The following is a 9044-nucleotide window of genomic DNA, read 5'->3' on the forward strand; positions in this document are numbered from 1 at the left end:
CGCAGTGGATTACTCCAACCTAATTCTATGCTCACATTATATATACAATATTATTGAAATTAATGACTCCATCCATTAAATTCCCGAAATTATTCAATAAAACAAGGGCAGCTCCATTGGGCCACCATAAAGAAACAGTATTGCCCAGGTGTGGCTCAGTGATTGAGCGTTGACCTAAGAACCAGGAGGTCACAGTTCAATTCCCAGTCAGGGCACATGCCAGGGTTGTGGGCTCAATCCCCAGTAGGGGGGTGTACAGGAGGCAGCCAATCATTGCTGCTTCTATCTCTTTCTCCCCCTCTCCCTTCCTCTCTGAAATCAATAAAAATAGAGAAAAAGAAAAAAAAAGGAAAAACAACAACAACAGCATATTGACTCTCCTTGCGCAAGCAATATTAATACAAGCTGAATGTCTTTTAGGCCTTTTTAGGATATGGAGGTAACATATTCTTCATTTACAAATTTTACTTAAGCCCATTTTAGTGTTACTTGCAAATCACTCCACCTGGAATGGTGACTTCTCCAACAAAGGCTTAAGAATCTGTCCAAACTGCTATATAAGAAGCATCCCCTTTAGTGCCCTCGGAGGGCACTGCAGAGGCTCCCTGTCATGCCTCAGGAGTTGCCCCTGGGCTCCTGATGCCAAAAAGTGAATCTCCTCAGTCCTGAACTGTCTACCACTGCAGCAGCAATTCCTGGCTGCACACTTGCCTCTCCTGCAAATAGATGATCTCACACCCTGACCCTATGGCCCTCCGTATTCAGTAATCCACTGTGCCTATGGTTATGGAAGCAACACGCTGCAAGCTTGGCATGGCCATCAAGGCCTCATTGCTACAGGATAAAGCCAATCCTGGGCCTCTGGAATATCCCAACTGCAAGAGGGGGTGGCCTCCCCTGTCCTCAGTCCCTTGCCATGGTGCCCAGGAAGTTCCCCCTCTTCCAGACTCCTACCCTGCCTGAGAAGCCCCTTGAAGTCAATGAAGTGAGTACTAATATAGATAGCATGGCCATCATCATACATGATGAAGCTCAGTGGAGAACTGCTAGTTTTCATTTTTTTTTAAATATATATATTTTATTGATTTTTTTTTTAGGGCTAGAGAGGTAGAAACATCAATGAGAGAGAAACATTGATCAGCTGCCTCCTGCACACCTCCTACTGGGAATGTGCCCGCAACCAAGGTACATGCCCTTGACCGGAATCGAACCTGGGACCTTTCAGTCCACCGGCCGACGCTCTATCCCCTGAGCCAAACCGATTAGGGCAATTTTCATTTTTTAATGAGTAGGCTCCTGATAAAGGATGGGACCCAAAGGTTAGCACACTTGATTGGATTTCAGGCAGTCATCTTATCACTGAATACCCTTGCCAACCACTGGACCCATCTGTACATTTGTACAAACCTTTGGGCTATTGCCAAAGAGTTGCCCTATGTTATGGGTTGAATTGTATCCCCTAGGAAAGCTATGCTGATATCCTAACCCTCACTTCAGAATGTGACTTTATGTGGAAATAGAATCATTATAGATGTAAATAGTTAACATGAGTTCCTATGCCAGAAGGCAGGTGCCACCTTGGGCTGCTACAACAAAGACTACCCCTTCCCTACCACTGTCCATGTACCATTAACTCAGATTGTTTGCTACATGAGGATAACTTCTCAGTGAGGTGCCTCAAGCACAAGGTGAGACTCTGGAGTTGAGAAGGTGGTGGGCACTCCTCATAGAATAGAAATGATCCTGCTGTGTGGCCACACCCTGCTCTGTGCTGCTGTGCCTGCCCTCCAGCCCCTCCTCTGAAGTCCTTACATCACACTCAAACCTTGACATCACAAGAAAGAAAGGCCCAAGAAGTCTGAATGGCTGTTTCCATGCACACAATCTCCATAGTGACAGTGTGGAGGGAGGGGTGTGATGGGAAAGGGTGGAAGCATTAAAAGGGAGGGATGAACACATCTATCTATACCAGGGGTGGGCAAACTTTTTGACTCGAGGGCCACAATGGGTTCTTAAACTGGACCGGAGGGCCGGAACAAAAGCATGGATGGAGTGTTTGTGTGAACTAATATAAATTCAAAGTAAACATCATTACATAAAAGGGTACGGTCTTTTTTTTTTTAGTTTTATTCATTTCAAACGGGCCGGATCCGGCCCGCGGGCCGTAGTTTTCCCACGGCTGATCTATACCAATAAAAAGGTAATATGCTAATTAGACCGATGTCTTCTGGATGTCCTTCCTGACAAAGTCACAGTGGTGGGGGCCAAGGCAGAGGTGGTTAGGGGCCATCAGGCAGGCAGTGGAGCAGTTAGGGGCCATCAGGCTGGCAGGGGAGCAGTGAGAAGTGATCAGGCCAGCGGGGGTGCAAACAGTGAGGGGCGACAGGCTGGTGGGGGAGCAAGTGGTTAGGGGCAATTAGGCCAGCGGGGATGCAAGCGGTTCGGGACGACCAGGCTGGCGGGGAAGCAAGCGGTTCGGGGTGACCAGGCTGGCGGGGGAGTAAGCGGTTCGGGGTGACCAGGCTGGCGGGGGAGCAAGCGGTTCGGGGTGACCAGGCCGGCGGGGGTGCAAGCATTTAGGGGTGATCAGGCCAGTGGGGGCGCAAGCAGTTAGGGGCAATCAGGCAGGCAGGCAAATTGATTAGGGGTGATCAGGCAGGCAGGCAGATGAGCGGTGAGCAGCCAGTGGTCCCGAATTGGGAGAGGGATCCCTGCGGGATTGGGTCTAAACTGGCAGTCGGACATCCCCCAAGGGGTCCCAGAATAAAGAGGGTGCAGGCCGGGCTGAGAGACCCCCCTCCTATGCACGATTTTGTGCACTGGGCCTCTAGTTTATATATATAAAAGGCCAGTAAGTATAACGGCACTGACCACCAGGGGGTAAACTATCAACGCAGGAGTTGCAGAGCAACAGCAACTTTTCAGAGTGCCCTCTTGCACTCCAGGACCCCTCGGGGGATGTTGGATGCCGGTTTTGGCCCAATCCTAGGAGGCCGAGGGACCCCACCTGCCAGAGGGAGCCTACTCACTCTGCTGATGCCCTTCAAGCCCGGGCGCTGCCCCAGGTGCGGCCAGCCGGGGAGGGACTGCGGGAGGTTGGCTCCAGGGCATGTTCGGCCTGTCTTACCCAGTCCTGCCCTGCCGGCCACCTAATTAATTTCTTTTCAATGTGCATGAATCCATGCACCAGGCCTCTAGTATATATATAAATCTATTTTTAGTCTAAAAAGACACACTATCCCTTTTGATTGTATTTTGAATTATCTAGTTAAATAATTCCAAATTGGTTCCAATAACAGTGAAATTTAAATGTGAAATTGAACTCAACAAACTCTCACCTCATAAAGGACAGGAGTTTGATGGTTAGCCTGTCTTGCACCAATTCAGACATCTCTAGATCCAAGATTGAAAGCAGATGAACCACCCAAAACCTTCATTTGTCTCAAAGTGGGAAGTTTGGGGGCAGGGGGGGGAAACAGGGGATAGTCCATGTTTTCAAGAGTGGAAGAATAATGTTTAAAGACAAAAATAAATTTTTTCATTTCCAGAAAAAAAAAAAAAAAAGATGAGGTCCTAGTTGAATAGGGCAGGCTTCTAATTCAATAAGACTGGTATCCTTACAAAAAGACTGCCAGGTAAAGAAAGAGAGGCAGAGAGAATGCCATCAATATTACAAAAAACCAGTGTCCCTAATGCCATAACAACCAAAAACTGGCACAGGTAGGCAGGTCTGCGAGCACTGCAAGGCACGTGCAGGTGGGCAGGGCCACATGATTTCATGTGCTGGGCTTCTAGTCCTAATATATATAAAGAACTAGGTGCCCATCATGACCGAACAGGTGATCGGTCACCATGAAGTGCATGGAGCACCTCTCGATTCCCCCCCTCCCCCCGCCCCCGAGCTGCTCATCAGGAGGGGGGCTGGCAGTGGGGTGGGACTGGGGACTGTTGAGTGGCAGAGGCAAGCTGCTTCGCGGGGTGGCTGTGAGCTTAGCAGAGCAGTCACCCGGGTGGCAGCGAGTTTCCTGAAGTAGTTGCGGGGTGGGGGGAGGGGGGAGTTTCACAGAATATCCAGTGGTGAGCTTTGCGGGGCAGCAGCAAGCTTCACAGAGCAGTCGAGGGGTGGAGGGAGCCTCGAGGAGCAGTCGCGGGGGTTTGCGGACCATCCTGGGGCAGGGAGCTTCACGTAGCATCACAAGGCAGCAGAGGCCATGCGATGGAGGCCAGGCTAGGCCTAGGGACCCTAACCGCACACGATTTTGTGCACGATGGGCCTCTAGTATATAATAATAAAAGCATAATATGTAAATCAACCGAACGGCTGAACAGCAGAACAACTGTTCTGACGACCACACTATGACACGCAATGGCCAGGCCAGCCAAGGCGGGTGCAATGCGATTGGTTGTGGGGCCCACTGTTGCCCCACGATCGCCCAGCAGAAGGAGGCCCAGGTCACCGGCCAGCAGGGCGATCAATCGGGGGGCTTCACAATCACCCCTAAGAGGGAGGCCCAGGCCACCCTCTGCAGGGTGATCGATCGAGGGGCTCCATGGAACTGGGGGGATGTGGCAGCAGATGCAGGCAGCGCCAGGCTTAGGCAAGTGTGGGCAGGGGGACAGGGGGGCCTTGAGGCAGCCGAGGCTGCAAAGGCCTACCCTTGCACATTTTTCGTGCATCAGGCCTCTAGTGTGAAGATAAAGGCAGTGGTTGGAGTTATGCTGCCACAAACCAAGGATCTCCGGTGGCTCCCAGAGTTGAAAGAGTCCAGGAAGGACCCTCCCCTGAAGGCTTCAGAGAAAGCACAGATCAGCAGACACCTTAATTTCAGATTTATAAGCCCCAGATCTGTGTAGAAATAATTTTTTTCTCCATTTTATTTTTTAAAAGCAATTATTTTCAGTTACAGTTGATGTACTAGTTTCAAGTGTACAACCAGGGATTAGAAATTATGTAACTTACAAGTGATCACCATGATAAAATCTAGTACCCATTTAACATCATAGATAGGTATTAGAATATTTAATTTCTTTTTTAAAACCATCCAGCTTGTGGTACTTTGTATGGCATCCCTAGGAAACTGATTCATCCTGTTTGGGCTAGAGAACTATGGAAATTTCCTGCTCACAGATATTCAAACTATACATCAAATACTAAGGCCAAGATCTCACCAGAACCCTCCTATTCCCAATGAAGTTCCAGGACTTACGCATAATGAGTAAGGCACTCATTTCAATTCTCAGCACACACAAAACTGTGATCCCAAAGAAGGTATTCAATGGAACTGCCACCCAGCAGGTAGTTTGAGAGATATAAACAGAGCCTTAAAGCACTTCTATTTAAGTTACAAAGTAGCAAATGGTTACCTTAGCTGGATGACAATTTTTTTGTCAGAGGCATTGATAGTCTAAAATTACATCTTCTGGGATATATATTCCCTACACCAATTCCCTACACCTGGCCCTCAATGCTTTCATTGATCATAAAGGTCATTTTTTGAAGACCACCTTACATTGTGACCCTCTCCCTCCTGGTCCTAGGGAGGCACTTATACTGCTCTCCAAACTCTTATTCATCACCCAAGTTTAAATTGATATGAAGACATCAATAGGTCAATTGTAGCATAAAGCCAAAATAAAGGGCCAATATCATTGTTCTGTCTTGACATCTGGGGAAACAGAGAGGGTTTCCAGTGACCTATCTACAAGTTCCCCTCCTTACTAGACTCACAAGCAACTGTTCTTATTGAATGCACCAGGCACACACAATTCATACATATCCCCGAGCAGTGGGTTTCACTTTCCTGCTAGTGTGCAGAATTATTTTTAAAGGATGTTATTATTTTCTCTATAATCAACATTCACTTATATTTACCCACCTACTTATACTTTCTGTTACTCTTTTTTTTTTAAACTGCATTGCATATTTTTCATCTGGGATCATTTTCATTTTACCCAATATAGTCTCTGTTTTAGTGAGAATCAGTTGACAATCAACTAAGTGACTTAGTTTGTCTAAAAATGTATTTTTCCTCATAGAGATCTTTGCTGAATATAGGACACTAAGTTGGCCATTATTTTAATACTTTAATAATGTCCTTTTACTGTATTCTGGCTTCCATTATTTCTTTTAGGTCACTTTTATCATTTCTCATTTGAAGACAATTCTTTCCTGGATGTTTTGGTACTTTTCTCTTTGCTCTTATATTTATCAATTTAATTTATTAATTTCTTTAATCCACATATTTATCCACATAATATTGCTTGCTCCTTACCGCTTGGCTCACCACTCCTTATTTTTCTGATAAAAGCCTCCATCTTGTTATCTATATTCTTAAACATAGTAACCACCATTCTTTTTATGTCCATGTCTGATAACTCCAAAAAATGGGGACATTCATGAATCTGTTTCTATTATTTTTTTCATTTCATCCTGCTTCTTGGCATACCTTGCAATTTTTGTTCCAATGGTAAGATAGTATAAATGAAAACATATAGAGGCTCTGGATCCTGTGATTTTTCTAGTGAAAATTGAGATTACAAAGTGATAGACAAATAAAGTGGAGGTAAATCATGTTGATCAAATTAGGAACTGAGCTGGCTAGAAACTGGGTTTAGAATATCTGTTTTATTTCCATTCCTAGGGAGCAGCCTTCCGGGGGTCTCAAGACAAAGTCTGGAGTGTTTACTAGGGTCCTTACTTTTCTGCTAGTCCTGAACTACTTTGGGTCATGTTCATTCTCTAAGAATACCTAAAACTTCATTCTGTTTTTCAGTATTTTGTTAAGTTTGTTAGCCTATGACCTCGCATAGCTTAATAATATAGCAAATACATACCTCAAAGGGAAATGCTAGAGTTTCAGACTCACTTTTCTGTTGTTACCCTTCTCCCTCAGGATTCTAGGCCCCTCAAAAGTACTGGCTGAATTGGCATCCTGGATATTTATCTGTCCAGACCTGAGAGATTGCCTGAAACTTTGTTTAGTGTCTCTGCTTCTTAACTACATACCTCTGTTCAGATTCTCAGCCTCCTTCTTTATAGCAAGATTTTTAAAAATGCTCCAAGGAAAGTGTCTAAAAATGTTTGCTTACCTCTCTGGTGTTCCTTTGCTCCCCTCAAGTTGCCTCAGCAGCTCTCTGATGTTTTTTAAAATGTATGTGTGTGTGTGTGTGTGTGTGTGTGTGTGTGTGTGTATGTATGTATGTATGTGTATGTGTATGTGTGTGTGTATATATATATATATACATATATTGATTTCAGAGAGGGAGGGAGAGAGAAACATTGACGATGAGACAGAATCACTGATCAGCTGCCTCCTGTAAACCCCACACTGGGCATCGAGCCTGCAACCCAGGCATATGCACTGACCAGGAATTGAACAGTGACCTCCTGGTTCATAGGTCGCTGCTCAACTACTAAGCCATGCTGGATGGGCTCTGATGCTTTTAGATAGTTTTGTTTTATCTCCAGTTTTCTATTATTTTCATAGCAGGAATGTTAGCCTGCTACAAGCTACTCACTCCATTGTATTTGGGATCATAAATTCCCTGCCTACTCTATTCTTGGCGTCAGTTAATGGCATTCCTATTCACTCAGGATTCCAAACTAGAAACTGGAGTTGTATCTACTGTCACTCTTAAGTCCTACTGATCACAAAATCTCTTGGATTTTACATGACCAATATCTCTAATCTAGTCTTTTATCTCAATCCTCATTTTTTTACTCATTTGGGATTACTTATCATCTTCCTGAAACCAATCTTTCTCCACTCCAGGTCATCCTTCATATTGAGAACATTGCACTTTTCTAATAAAATAATACCATTTTGCATCCATTGTGGTTTCCTCCATTTTTCACAGATTGAAGTACATCTCTTTAACTTATCACAGGCCCTCGCCTTTGTCTTCAAACCATCTACTCAATAATCTGCTACTCTCCTATATGAACTCTATATGCCTATTATATAATTTCTTGTTAACTGTATGCCTTTCATTCCCTCTAAGATGTTCCCCTTCTTTGTTAGCATGATTCTATCTTCAAAACCCAAATCAGATAGTATTTTCATAGTATGAAATCTTCTCTACCTACCATAATTAAGGATAATTGCTTTTCTGTGATGGTCACATACTACTTTCTTGGTACTCGGATAAGAGCAATTTATGTTCATCAGTTTCATAAACATCTTTTTCAGTAGGCCAAAACTTATTCCAGGGCAAACATGCAGTCCTATTAATATTCATATTTCCAGTACCTAGCACAGTGCCTGGCATATAAAAACTTAATAAATTTATATTGAGTGAACTACGAAACTAAAATAGAACTAGCTAGAGAAGTAACAATGCCCAATTTTGACAAGAATGAAACTGCTGGAGGAATTTATTTCTGTGGGCTAATTTAATTGGTAAAAGCTTTGTAGCAAGGGCCATAATTATGTTAAAATTGACTTGTAATTCCACCCCTAGGACTTCATTCTCAAGAAATTATTCCACTGGTGCTTCATCCACTCGACACAGTGTGTGTGTCTCACCCACATCCTACCCTGCACTCCTACAGATGCCTCAAGCACCCCGGACCTGGCTCAGGCAGCACCTGGACGGCAGTGAGGAAGTGGCATGCTAGGTGGCCACGAGAGCACCTACCCGCAGGGTTACAGGACACCTGAGCAGTGTTCTGGGCCCTGCTGAGAGGATGCAACACTGAGTTTCTCCATGTCCCTAACAACAAGAACTTGCTGAAGAAATTTGCCTTGGGGTAAAAAAAAATGGTATGGACATCATTCCTTGGGATATGACTTTACTTACAAAGCACCCTTAATGGAATTCCTAATGAAACGCCTCAAAGAAAGCCAAAAAGGAAAACCATGTACATCAAAGAACACTGAATGGCCTCCTTATAAATCCATGATAGACTTGGTGTGCACCTCTGAAGTGAACTAAGAGACCTGTGAACTGAATGAAGCTTTCCAAGAATGGTCAGTATACTGAGTATATTGGGAGATGCCTCTTTCTGCTGAACAGAGGAAGGACACAGAAGCCATGTTACAGGA

Source organism: Myotis brandtii, unplaced genomic scaffold, assembly GCF_000412655.1.
Source record: "Myotis brandtii unplaced genomic scaffold, ASM41265v1 scaffold259, whole genome shotgun sequence".
Classification (NCBI taxonomy): domain Eukaryota; kingdom Metazoa; phylum Chordata; class Mammalia; order Chiroptera; family Vespertilionidae; genus Myotis; species Myotis brandtii.